Source organism: Lycorma delicatula, chromosome 2, assembly GCF_047948215.1.
Source record: "Lycorma delicatula isolate Av1 chromosome 2, ASM4794821v1, whole genome shotgun sequence".
In the NCBI taxonomy this organism is placed as follows: domain Eukaryota; kingdom Metazoa; phylum Arthropoda; class Insecta; order Hemiptera; family Fulgoridae; genus Lycorma; species Lycorma delicatula.
The window spans coordinates 33,490,272-33,505,267 of NC_134456.1; the positions used below are offsets into that span (position 1 = coordinate 33,490,272).

General features: G+C 29.4%; 1 protein-coding gene across 1 annotated transcript in view; it reads right to left on the bottom strand.

Annotated features, from left to right (window-relative positions):
* PGAP5 (Per1-like protein PGAP5) overlaps nucleotides 1–14,996 on the bottom strand; it is a 64,741-nt gene that overhangs the window by 28,922 nt on the left and 20,823 nt on the right. The gene's annotated exons all lie outside the window — the stretch shown is intronic.

Below are 14,996 nucleotides of genomic sequence, written 5' to 3' on the forward strand. Positions count from 1 at the left end.
AAGAACAATCATTACAGGCTCATTTACCATGTAAATGAATAGTAAAAAATTGTAAAAAAATTTATAAATTATGAACAGATGGAAAGGTATAAAAAAATTTCATTTAAAAAAAGAAGTTGAAATTTTAGTTTTTTTTGGATTAAAAATAAAAAATGGCAAGAGCTATCACTAGGAGACAGCAGTTAGATCTTAGTGATGACATTTTATTGAATAACATAACAGCACGTTATAAAATATCAAGTTATTTTTTATCACCTTATGAATGATGTTTGCACACTTTTGGCAAAAATTTAACTTCAAATAAATCAGAAAATTTTAAATTATCAAGACATTTTTGCATTAAATAAAGAAGTCAAGAAGCCACAGAAAAATTTCAAGCTATGGGTAAATTTGAATTATTGGTATTTAAATTAACAGAATCTAGTATGAAAATATAGTAAACAAAGACGTCAATATAAATACATAAAAATTACCAAAAACTATGATTTTTTTTATGTTAACAATGATTAAGTAATCAAAACAAATTTGAACACTGTACATTAGTTACAGATGTGTAACAAGTAGGGTGATTGGAAAATTCTAATTTGAATTATTGGTATTTAAATTAACAGAATCTAGTATGAAAAAATAGTAAACAAAGACGTCAATATAAATACATAAAAATTACCAAAAACTATGATTTTTTTAATGTTAACAATGATTAAGTAATCAAAACAAATTTGAACACTGTACATTAGTAACAGATGTGTAACAAGTAGGGTGATTGGAAAATTCTAATTTCTTGAACTGTTTGATTGAAGTTTTGGAGATTCATGAATGCTGCCAAGAGACAAAACTTTTTGAGACAATCATAAATCTATTGTTATTCTCAGATGCAATTAAGAGTTTGATATTTTATTCAACCAAACAAAATAATAATAAAAAAATAAAAATGGCCTAAAGTTACCAAGCCACACATACATATATAACTGTTATCAACAATATCATCTTTTCTGAGACAAGCAAAAATGATATAAAAGATTTGGTAAATTTCAGATTATAATAGTTTTATGTCAATAGTCATACACATATAGTATACAATAAATCTAAGCAATTGTGCTTCAGGAGCAATTTAAAATATGCTTAATCTACAAAGAATATTTGTACAAATGAATAAGATAAGAGTTTCAAAAATTTCATCCTTAAAATGAAACCATCAGCTAAAAGCATTATTAAAGTTAATAAGTTTAAAGTTATGAGTTGGAAAGATAAATATCTTTTGGAAGAATATAATGCGAGATATATCAACTGATGTAATATTCAAATGAAAATCTATGCAAAAAAAAAATCTAATAGTCTTTACCAAGTACTGAGTAATAATCATTTATCAACCAGTGTTTATCAATCAGTGTAGTCTTTAACATAAAAACTCCACACTTAAAAAGTAAAAAAAATAAAATGTTTAATGTTATTTAAATCTTCACTGACTATTTAAGAACTGTCAAGAAGTAATCAAATAGTAACATCAAAGCACTTTCCACCCAAGAGTTCATTGCTAGTCACTAGTTGGTATAAATATAAAATTCTTTCCCTTCCAGATTCAAGTTGATTTCGATAATTTAGTAAATAAAAATGTTAAAAACTACAAAAACAGTGATAATAATAAAAAGAGATAGATTAACATGCATGACAAGTCAAGGATAAAAAAGCCAAAAATACAGCCAAGTATTTCCACAATTTTAACTGTCAACAAATTTTTATTGAATGAAGTTTAAAAAAGAGAAAAAATGCAACCACAAAAGCAGCTTAAAAGAAATAAATTTATCACTGTGTCTAAATTAAGCAATTATATACTATCAATAAAATAATGCACTAGAAAATAAAAAAGATAAGTTAAAAATACCTTATTCTTGACAATAAACAAAATTAACCATTTTTTTTTTTGTTTGTTTTTTACTGTACAAAAAAATGTCCAATGACCAAAGGCTAACAACCACACATTAAAATCTGTTTCAACATTTTTTTATGCTTATTTAATACACCAAGCTCTGAATTAAATTTAGTTTTCAATTACTGTACTCAAAACCACTTTCTTTTACACAACTAAGTGCAAAAAGGGAAAAGACACTTCTGCTAGAATACATAATTCCTGAAAACATAATTACACTAACTGGCTACTTCAAAAATATTTTAAAAACCATTAAACATTATTTTATACATGGCTCAGTTTAAAAAAAAAAACAAAATGTTATTTGAGAGAGAATAAATTTTTATACAAGTAGAGAATTAAATAATATTACATTTTATTAGGTCTAAAATGGAATCAGATTGTTACAATTTGGACCAATACACATTTTTACTTCCTTATACGAAGTAAAGGAAGTATTGTGATCGTGAAAAATTTTGGTTTTCAGATTTCAACAGAAATAACCACTTTGACCATCCCTGAATTCATTTTGAGTAGTTTTGGCATGTCTGTACTTACATATGTATGTATGTATGTATCTCACATAACTCAAAAACAATTAGCTATAGTATTTTGAAATTATGGATTTAGGACTGTTGAAACATCTAGTTGTGCACCTCCCCTTTTCATTGCAATAGACTAAACCGAAAGTGTCCTAAAATAGCCTAAAAAAGCCCAAAATCCAAAAGTTTGGGTTTTGGACTTTTTCTTAACTTCAGTAATAATTCATCATCCTCTCTTAATCTTTTTATTCTTTCCTTGGTCTTTTCTCTTGTTAAGTAAAGTTCTATTGCAGTACTAATTCGATGCACTTCATCGACCAATTTAATTCATTATTAACATACACGCAAAATGATGTTAAACATTAATTATTTATAGTTAATGTACACCGACTGTAACAATGTTAATTGTATAAATAAAGTTCAGGTTTGATTTACTAATAATTATTAACCTCTGATTGTAAAAAAAGTTTTATGATAAATTAGAATTCAATAAGTTATTAACAAAATAAAATTTTATGTACTTTTCATTTTTTTTAAATGTGTATATGTAATTTAATAGTCATACAAGGAAGTCATGTGGTGTCCACATCAGATTTTTCATATTGGTACAAAATTGTGGAATATACCCTTCTAGGCATGATACCCAAAATGCTCATTAATGAATTTTGGGAGGGCTCTCATTAAAATCAATAGCCTCTATATATAATAAACTGGTTTTAAATCTACAAGGGTATTGCCATGAGCATCCTGTATAAAGGCATGTGCAAGGCTATTATACTATACGCAGCGCCTGTTTGGGTAGACAGGCTAAAATATAAACCTATCAGGATAATAATATATTATTAAGGGCCTCAACGCCTAATGTTGTTAACAGTAATGGGTGGTTATCGTACTATTTCACAGGAGGCAATCTTGGTGACTGCAGGCAAGAAACCGATAGACTTGATTGCGTTTGAGAAGCAGCAGTGATATGTTGCTAAGAAGTCTGGTAAGTTGACTTCATTCAGATAAGGTATCAGAAATTGAACATGGCAATACCTTATGGCAAGCCAGGTGATATGAGGCAGAGGGTGGGCGTTATATGCATGATCTCTTTCCAAATGTTGTTGGTTTGCAGGACGCCTCTTGGGTACACCCTAATTAATATGTGATAAAATTTCTTTCCGACCATGGTGCTTTTTGGTACAGATTGCAGAAATTTGGCCTGTTAAATTCTGGGATGTGTCCTCAGTGTGGACAATTGGATGACACCTACCATGTTTTTTATGAGTGTTCGAAGTATGAGTTAATGTGCACAGAGACCATCTGTTAGCTTGATCTTATCGGATTGGTGTTGGATCTCCATATAAACTGGAGGAGCCAGGCCAAATGGGCGATAGTAGACAGTTTTACAGTGTACTTAGCATTAGAAAGGATTGCTGAGGGGATCTACAGCCATGCTTGGATTTCTCTTGTATTCTGTTTTTGTTGATGTTTTGTTTTATTAATTATGTTTTTGTTATTGTTTTTGTCCTTTTGTTTCAATGTTACTGTGTTGTTATTGTTACATGTAGTATTTTTATGTTTTGTGTTGTGTGTTGAACTCACTTTTACCTTCTACGGGTAGGTAATTCAGTTCTTTTGTTTAGTTCAGTCCTTTCAGTCTTACTTAAGATTGTTTTGAGTTCATTAAATAGTAGTACACCAATGCGAATGTCACTCATAGTATTCGCATTGGTGGCAACCTGGCTGGGGCAGACTGGAATATGTCAAAAGCCGAGGTTTCAAAGATGATCCACGGTAAAGCCCATAAGGACTAGGAATGGATGAAGTAGCAGAGGGTGTCTTCCCCTACGGGGATCAGGATGACCCTGATCTACATGGCATTAGCTTGTCATTATCGCTAAACATGAATGATTAGGAATAAAAACATCAGATGAAGTAATAAAGAATGTCATACAAAACAATGAATCATTCCACACTGGCATATGACAGCCATTACGGGTGCAAAAAACACACACAAGTAAAAGAAAATATTTAAACCTTTTTTTAATTCTGAAAAAATTCTTTACTTAAAAATTCAGTAGCTACAATCATAAAAAAATTGAAATGATTGTACTGAAATTTTAACAAAAAATTTGTCTTCTAAACTCCCAACTTCAATATGTGCTTGATATACTGTAAAACCTAATGAGTGAATTATCCTTATCAAAAAATGATAATCTTTAAAATAAACATAAACAGGCCTAAAATACAAACTAAAACGAAAACTGATAAGTAAGAATACAAATGATACAAAAATTTTTCAATGTCACAAACGATTAACAAAAAAATGTCTAGCAAATCAAATTAAAAAAAGGTAGCATAGGTTTTTACAAAATAAAACTAGCCTTAATTATTCTCTTTATAACAATTCAGAATGATCTGCTTAATGAAATCATTTCAGAATATTAAATGGCCAATTCTAATACATCAAGGAAATTACTATAGGTCAGACAACATTAGTAAAATAAAAGTACATTCTTTTTCTCTCTGCAATATGAATAAACCAAAACATTCAACTGCAAGTTTTTATTTATGGGTTTATTTTAAGGTTTAATTACAGACACCAGTAAGTATTTAGGTACAGAGGAACCCATGAATAATGAACTCGCTTGTAACGAGAACTTGGTTGGTAACAAGCAAAATTCCAGGATTTGTTTGGTTTACTATCTCATTAATGATAAATTAACTTGTTTTTAGCGAGGTATCGACTTGGTTATTACAAGCATTTTAATTTTTTTAAATACTGTAATTCAAAAAACTTAAATAACCAAATAATCTCAATGCAAGGGAAATTCCATTTCTTTATTTATGAAATATGCATTTACAATTTATACATAAAGATTGTGACATTTTATCTTAGGCTTGTTCAGGTCAGGTCTGAAGGGTGAACAAAAGGTTTGTAACAGTACAGAGTGTTTGACGTTGACATTGTACAGTACATACAATTCAAGTTTGACTGGAGCCAAACAATGATCCGTCAAAACTGCCCAAACAGGTTCATCGAATTCTATAGCACATTTTAAACGATTTAAGTGAAACTCTGAAGAGGGGTGTGGTTAAAGTTAAATTTTACCTGCCCTATCCCCACAGGTAAATTCAGTAGTCATAATTTTCAGTTTAAAAATATAGTACTGAACCGTAGAATCAGTTAAACAAACAGTATTGAGTTAAAGTGATAGATTGGATACCCAGTATCCAAATAGAGTACACTAATACTGTGGTCACGTCAGTAAATGCATTTTCATTTTAGTGTTTCTTGTTAAAAAAACTGTACAGTGTATTTTTAAAAACGTGTACTCTAATAACTCTGTTCATTTGTAATGAACAATGCCAGGCGTCAAACCGAAACAACTGTCTGTCAATGATAAAATCCAAATTATCCAATAACTGGAACAAGGCCTATCACATTCAGATGTTTGCAAAAAACATTGACTTTCTTTATCCATAGTTTCAACAGTATGCAAAAATCACATGAAACTTATGAGTGCTTTTGAAAAAAAATCACTCACAAACAAAAAAACTCAGGATAAGTGATAAAGAGCGAGCTTTGTGTAACGTATCACAAGCTACAATTCAAAACAGTTTTAAAAAATTTGGTTTCATTTCACACCGTATTGCGATAGAAGATTACCATAATGAAGATGATATATCACTCTCAAGATTGATTCAAACTCTTAACTCGACAAAAAATCAGCCTTTCAAGAATACTCAGTAGATGACTACACAACAGCCGATGATGTACATACTACAGACATTCCGACTGATGAAGACATTATTACTAAGGTAACTCATAGTTGTGCAGGTGATAGCAAAGCTGAAACTGAAAACGAAGATGAATCTATTACTCTCCCAGCCATATCAATGATTGATGTCAAAAAATGTTTTAAAAAATTAATGGAGTTTAGTGAGACCAATAATATAAGTGATGAATTTGTGGAGTACTTGAATAAACTACAAAACCGTTTTGATGATTACAGGTGTAAGATTATTAAACAAACAAAATTAAACCATTATTTTAAGGCTAATTAGTTTTTTATGTGCAATTAAGTTTTGACGTAATCTATTAGAAAGAAGAAAAAATAGATTGGAATGATTTTTTTAGATTTAATAAATACAGTTTGTATGAAAAAACGTGACAGAAATTTTTGTGTGGTATTCATTTGTTACTTTTCTTGATGATTTTGGTAAGTTTTACTGCACACTTTTACCATTTTTTTTTCTAATTCATTGAACACTAACAGTTTTGGTTAAAAACAAAACTTATTAAGTCTAAAAATTGTATTACATCTAAATTTTATTTGTTGGTCTATACTACAAAACACATCAATATTTTATTTTAAAACAGCTTCTTCTTAGGTATGCAGTACATTGTTTGTATTATAACAGATAATGACAGCAACTCAAGTACTGAGCACTCGGCTATAACAAGCATAATTGATTGGCCCCTCAATCTTGTTATAACTAAGTTTTACTGTATTAATAAACACAAAAGTATAAAACATGAATGCAGTGACAATATTAACACTCAGGAATTAACAACAGTTTTGGTCAATGCACAAAAAAGCATGCAGTATTTAATACAGAATCAAATAACTAAGATATTTTAAATCATTTAATACCCAGCCCATTTCATTACCTTTTGTATTTAGAAAAATAAATATTAACAAACAACTGCTAACACTAACCAAATGAAGCAAATTATAAATATGACAACAAACATTTAGCACATTGTATTTCCAGGTGACATTTAATGAAACGAATTTAATGAAGTCAAAACTAGGAAAGTTGTAGGTTAAAAGTATATTATAAATTGCAATTTTTACTAATAACAATGTCATCCATAGGTATACATAATTAAAATAACAATCCAGAAAATGAAAAGTGAAAAAAGAGTAAATGAAATTAATAAAAAAGAGAAAATGTTTAGTTTTATTAGTCTCAAATAATACTTCATTTTTTATTCTAAGTTCTATTTCATTCATTATTGAATTTAGAATATAAACATGATGTTTATAAAAGATAGTTTTTTTATTGATTAATAATTATATTTTAATAATAATAAAAAAAAAAACAATTTTTGAATGTTACCGCAGTTCTTTAATACTAAAATGCTATTCTTCATTGAAGTTTACAACTAATATTTGGCAGTATATTATTTTCCTCATAAGATTCATTTAAAGTTTTACTTGAAAATGTATAATTAACTTCAAATGAAATCTCCAATTTAAAAAAAAAAAAATGATTATGAATAAATATTATCCTAATTCACCACTAAGATTTAGTATTTTATAATTACATAGTTAATCATAATGTGGTAAATCAAAAAGGCACCTGACCCACAGCTCTTATCTATTTATCTATTAGCTTATCTCTTAATTGTCTCAATTGCCATTATTTATTACTATTACTATTATCTATTTTATAATCAGAAGTAGGTATAAAAAATATGTTTAAACCAAAATAATATTACAAAACATAATGTTTTATATTACTTCATTAAGGATTTGTTTAAATAAAAAAATCGTTGCATTTAAAGAAAACGTGGTTTTATTTTTGGTATATGAAATTTTACAGCTCAATAGCTTCCACAAAAGATATCTATAAACTGTCTTTAACATATCCTAAAATATGCATTGTCTTATTACCTTCATGAAAATTCAATTAGATTTGGTGATTTCAGTAATGGTGGGAATTTACAAAAAAGAAGATATTTTTCACCAATAATCATATTTTCAGACTTTTAACCTAGTTTAGGTTTTACAATAGAAATCCAAACATGTTATTTCTATGAAATTAAAATAATATTAATCAAGACAATTGTGTTTAAAATTTTTGAAAAAGCTTCTACGGTTGTTCATGTAGCAGAAGGAATCAGGCCATGCATAAACTGTAACCTATTATTAAACATGTTGACAATCTTAAAACAATAATCAGCTAGTATTATGAACAATAAATATTTTCATTTCTTTACAAATGTTTATCTAACTGTAATAAGCAGCCTTCAAAAATATTATTATTAAACTGTCCGTTACAATGACAAATATTTTTTAATGCCAAGAATTATTTAATGGAATAAAATTTTAGCATTAAAAAAAGCTTACATTTTTTATTAACAAAAAATTCATAACTGACTTTCAATTAATAAATATAATAGTAATAATTGTTTATTTTTTAAAAATAATTTTACCTATTAAATTTTATATTTAAATAGAAAAATGAATTTTCAAAAAACTGGCATAGTGCAACCATCGTTAGAGGCTGCACCAATAAATTACGTAGAAAGTGATAAAAAATGAATTAATAAAAATGGATCACCAATGTTTATAAAGAAATTTTAAATGAAAAATGAATTGTAAGAGAAGTAAGTTAATATTCATTTAAAAGTCTCAACCAACTTTTGGCCGCATCATCACCCAAAACAACACAAATTCTGTGCATAGTAACTGATGAAATGCCACATAATGTATATAATCAAGTAGGATATGATTGCTTCAGTTATACAGCAGTAATAATGGGATGTATTGAGAATCACCAATTGACATGAGAGATCCATCCATTAACCTAGTGCACTCCGACAGGAAAGATTTCTTCAAAATGACTTTCTCACACAAGATTTTCTAGACAATAAACTAGATTATAATATTAGATTTCTTCAATTCCTAGAAAATAAACTAGATTTAACTTGATTCAGCTTATTATGACAACTGTTATCTACTCAATCTGCTAAACTCTGCCTTCAGATGACATCTGACAAGCATATGTGGTCAGAATGAATATATCATTCTCAAATATTAAGTGCAACCATTCTCAAAGTCTGCACCAGCTCATTCATTTACTGGAACTCCCACACATTTGGAACCCAGAAAAAACTGATGCATATATAGAGAAGAGAAACAGATGTGTGAATGTCTAAGATTACTGGATGTGTAGCAAATATATCAGACATCTTTACTAAAAAATTTACAGTATTTATATATATATATATAAATAAAACATTCTGTACAAATTCATGAAATGTTCTGTATGTAGGGAATTTCAATCAGTTTTGTTCAGTCTGCTAAATGATAACTGGCAAAATGCACACTTTTCTAACAGCACTCTCAGTAAATTCTCTTTGTTAGTTATTCATTAATATACATGCATATATTTATTTGTGATTCATTAACACACAAGAATATTTTACATTTTTGTTTCTTAATCTTCTGCTCAAGAAGCATAATAATTAATAACACTAATCTGTTTAATTTAGGAATATAATATTTTTGTTTTACTTTATAATACAATTATATATTATTATTATTATTATTATTATTATTATTATTATTATTATTATTATAATGGCAATATTTTAAAATGTTTCTGATGGCGTTAAGTTTATCTGTGAGAAAATCAATTTTTTCTTGATATCAAAATCAAACAAGCCAACTGTACTTGTAAAGTACAGCCAACAGCTGTGCTTTATCAGTGCGTGTGGGTTTTACCTACTATCACTGTTTTTAAAAAATCATCATAACCACCTATATTCTATTTAATTTATTAGATTTATTACTCTACTACAATATATTTAAAAGAAAATTATGCACAAGTGTTAAAAATATTTTTCTTTTATTTGTTTTCTGCATATATATATGTGAGCATAAAAAGCTGTGCATGATTGAGGTAAATATTGGTTTTCTTTTACTGGTTTTAAAATGTAAACTTTTTTATGGTTTTTGTGAATGGAATCTTAGCAAATAATAAATGTTATATTTTTTTTCAGTAAGATTATTTGCTCTTGGAGGTATCCATATTTCCACAAAAATCCATAAATGAAAAGATTAATAAAATATAAATACTGTCAAATATAAATAACAAAACCCAAAACATAGCAACAGTATATATTATTCATCTAATGATAAACAAAAAATACAGCAAAATACTATTTTCTGAAATTATTTTCATTGCCCAGCTATGGCTCATTTTGAGTAAATTAATTCCAACTATAATAAGATATTAAATATTTATTTTAAATATATATCGTATATCATATAAATAATGCCATTAATTAATTTTAATGACAATAATTTGATTATACAACTTTATTTTTATAAAAGAGATTTCAATTTTCTGAAGTGGAAAGAAAAATCATTTGTTCATAAATTAAAAATGCATATAAAAAAGCATTAAATATTATTTAGAAATCATAAAGCAAAGGAATATATTATGTAATTTCTTAATTTTTGGAATGACCAATTAACTTTTATAGATTGGTTTAGTATGGTTGCAGGTTTTAGGTAAGTCTGCAATGAGCCATTTGTTCACGTATCACAAAATGTCTGCCAGTGCATGTTATCTTCTTACAACACCTACTATTGTCATACCCTCTTATAATAAAGAAAATATATATTTTTTTTTTTAAACTGCTTATCATAAGTTTACCAACATTTTTATTTGTTATAATGAACCCACAATGAACTGGTTAAACTGTGTTTGAAATTTGGAAAATCTATTTAATAAACAAACCTTTGAAATATGAAAGAATTCTGTTGCAGAATTTGCCAATTAATGTCAACCAAAGTACAGTATCCTGAATTTTTTATCTTAAAACTGGGCTCTCTTTTGAATTTATCTAAAAAAATAATTCATTCACTGAAACAAGAAAATGTTGAAGAAAATTTCCAAATATAAAACTGAATCAACTAAAGTTGATATCAAACATAAAAATCTGATCATCTGTTTCGGAATTGATTTTCAAATTCAACCACATAATATTTATTCAGATGGTACACTAAATCCAAGATATTTACAAGAAACTGGCTCAATAAAAGTTAGGTGCAGGGTTTGCGCTTCCGCAAGCTCAGTTAGCTAGTTCAGAGGGCAATGATGTAGGTAGGACATTCAAGATGTCTGAACGAGGCCTACAGTGAAGGCAAACGCTGAGTTTAAAAATCATCGATGTAAATGTCTACCAAGGCATTTACATCGGTGATGTCCAGAACATGGGGGGGCAATTGGAAGCATCACAAGGCAGGTATGTTCCCCCTACGGGGTTGTGATGGTTCACTAAATCACCTAGAAGAATTAGAAAAATGTAACAGTATGGTTCATGTTATTCCTCCTATTCACCCATCAATGTAGGTGAAATAAAATCAATGCTACCCCAATCAATGCTGGATGATAGAAGGAGGAGGGTGAATTTTTAAGTGGTGATAGTTTAAAGGAATTACATATGAAAAACTTACAGTTTAAGTAATAATACCGGTTATTAATATTTATCTCTAAATATATTAACAGGGAAATATAACAAAAGGATAATTAGAAAAAAATCAAATTGATGTCATACATTATATGAAAACAGCACTACCAAAAGAAATTTCAACTTTCAATAATTTAGGAAACTCATAAAAAATAGTCAGGAAGAAAATAACCTAAGTCAGGAAGTCAAAGTACTCTAAGTAATATGAGTGAACACAATGTATTGAAATGTTGGTAGATAAGGAAATTTAAGAAGTAAATACACTTTAACATAATATTACACCCCTCTTTGAAGAAAAACCCCTGTAAAAATACTAATTTGTCTCTCAAGATAACAAACTTATCTTTCATTATTTAATAAGAATAAAACTCTCAGAAGGTAAAATTAAAAAACTGCATCACCAACATAAACTAAATTTGATGTAAAACTTATCAATTCAATCATCCTTGAAAAATATAAATTGCAGATCTAAATTTTTTAGTACCAAAATTTGTTTTCAACACCTGAAAAAATTATAATCTAACATTTCTGTCTGCTTGAACAGTATTGATAGGCATCTCACAATCACTTTTTAATAAAGTAGAAAAAGCCAATCTGTACTGTTTAATTTACAAAACCTGTATAAAGTGATTAACCACAAAACTTCACAAAAATTTATTACCGGGTACTTGTTTAAAGAACTAAAAAATTCAAAGTGACTTCAGAAGTGCAAAATAAACTGACACATGCAATTATTCTAAGTAAACACAAATGATAAAAAGTGAATGAAAATTGCTATTAAAAAGCTAACTAATCATGATTTACTCAAGATTATTACTGTAAATGGAAAAATTATCGGCGCTGTTTTAATGGATTTCTACAAATAAACCATTCATCATTTAAAATAAATAAAATAATTAATTAAAAACGTATCAATTAATTTATTAAAATAGATTAATCTACTTTCTACAACTATAAGAAAATTTTTCTTTAGTATTAAATTATTATAATTATAAATGGTGAATTTTTATAAATACTCAAAATACATACGATTCAACTGAAGATGTAAACAAAGCAAAATTAACTTCAAATAATTCTTGTTACTTCTCGTAATTGAGCTACACTGCGTTTGTATAAGCTGAAATATTGAGCAACATACTTTATATTCTCAATTAAAGAAAAAAAAACAATTACAGCTTAAAAATTTTATATTTCATTTAATTTAAAAACTCTAAACGGACACGATCAAAAGGCCCCGAGGACATACATATCCATGGAACTTTGAATTTGGCACCCCAAACGATCATGGGGATATTTTAGAACTCACTGTAAATCATGACATGCCAGTAGTCAACACTTTTTTCCAGAAAAAGAGCGAAAACCTAATAATTACAGGAGTAGAAAAGCTCAGTCTCAGATAGACATTTTCCTGTGTGACTCTTCAATGCACACGTTGGTTAAGGTCTGTAAAGTCATCCTAGGAGAGCCTCTAACCAGCTAACATTGAATCCTCATAGACTGTCTCCAAATGCCCATTTGGAACACAAAACATAAAGCTAAACCCTGTCCTCGAATTAAATGGTACAACTTGAAAACATTGGAGGATGATCAGGCCGTAAAAAGAGTCAAAGATTATTACATTGACTTCATGATGACCCAAGATGGAGCGAGCTTCACACCCGAATTATCAGTATTACCAAGGAAGAATTCGACATATCTAAAGGCAAACTGAATACTGGAAAAGATGCCAGCTGGTGGTCCGATGATGTCAAACAAAAGTTCAGAAAGAAGAAAAACAGTTTTAGGCTATGGCAAGAAACAAAAGCAGATACGGATAAACACCCTACAACATTGCAAAAAAAGCAGCTAAACAAGCTGTTGCCATCGTCTAAGACTCGGCCAACAAGACACTAATTATCCGACTAGAAAGTGCAGAAACAGATAAGGAAATATTCAAAATAGCCAAACAACGTTATAAACGAACGCAGGATTTCAAACAAAAGAAGTAAATCAATGATGCTTCAGGAAACTTACTAAAACTGGATGATGAAATTAACAACAGATGGCAAGAGTATTTCCAATATCTTCTGAATGAGAAGTCCCCACAAGAGCAGCCCATACCTCTTCCTTATGTACTTGGCCCTATTGATATTGTATATCTGAAGTGAGAATGGCTACCTCTGATATGAAAAATGGTAAAGCCACCAGTCTGGATGAAATCCCACCAGAACAATGGAAGAAAACAAGTACAGCTGGAGTTATGTGGCTAACAAACTTTTTTAATTTTTGGCTTTCGACCGAATACCACACAAGCTCATATGGCAAGCACTAAGAGACTAACTGATACCAGAGCAGTACGTCAATATCATAAAATACATATAATAATGCAACAATGCGAGTGGTGTCACCAGCATGTACAAGCGATAGTTTTGAGGCCAAGTTAGGGGTTCACGAAGGATTCACTCTGAGCCCCTTGTTTTTCAACATTGTCATGGACTACATCACAAAAAATCTCCAAAAACTGGCTCCATGGGTTTTATATGCAGAGAACGTGGTTTTAATAGAGGAATCATTGCCAGAAATCCAAAACAAACTCGACAGATGGCGTAAGGCTTTAGAAAGCAGTGGCCTACAAGTTACATCACATAAAGACTGAATACATGAATTGTAGTTTCTCTGGTGACAACAGCAACGCTCAGGCAATACCTACTATTGAAGGTACTCTCTTAAATAAAGTAGAGGAATTCAATTACCTTGGATCCGTAATCAAAGTCAGACCAAACATGGAAAGAGTTCTAGAAAATAGAATCAAGGCAGGCTGGCTCAAACGAGGTCGCTCTTTGGGGTCCTCTGTGACACAAAAATACCTATTAGAACTAAAGGCAGTGCGTATAAGTGAGCCATTAGACCAGCAATGCTATATGGATCTGAGTGCTGAGGGATAAGGAAATGCGAAGAGCAAAAAATGCATATCATGAAGATGAAAATGCTGCGATGGGCAGATGATGTTATAAGACTTGAGAAAATCTAAAACAAGTACATCTGAGGGACCTTTAAAATATCTGAAATACAGCAAAAGATGCGAGAAAGCTGTTTACACTGATTTCAACATGTACTGTGTAGAAGTGAATATCATATGACTCAACAGGTTTTAGCCATAGCAGAAGGCAGGAGAAGCAGAGACCGCCCACCGACTACCTGGACGGCAAACCATCCATAATGATACGCTGATGATGGGCTTAATGCCAGAAATGACACAAAATTGCCAGGAGTGGCGTAAAAGTATCAGGAGGGCTGAACTTTTTAAAAA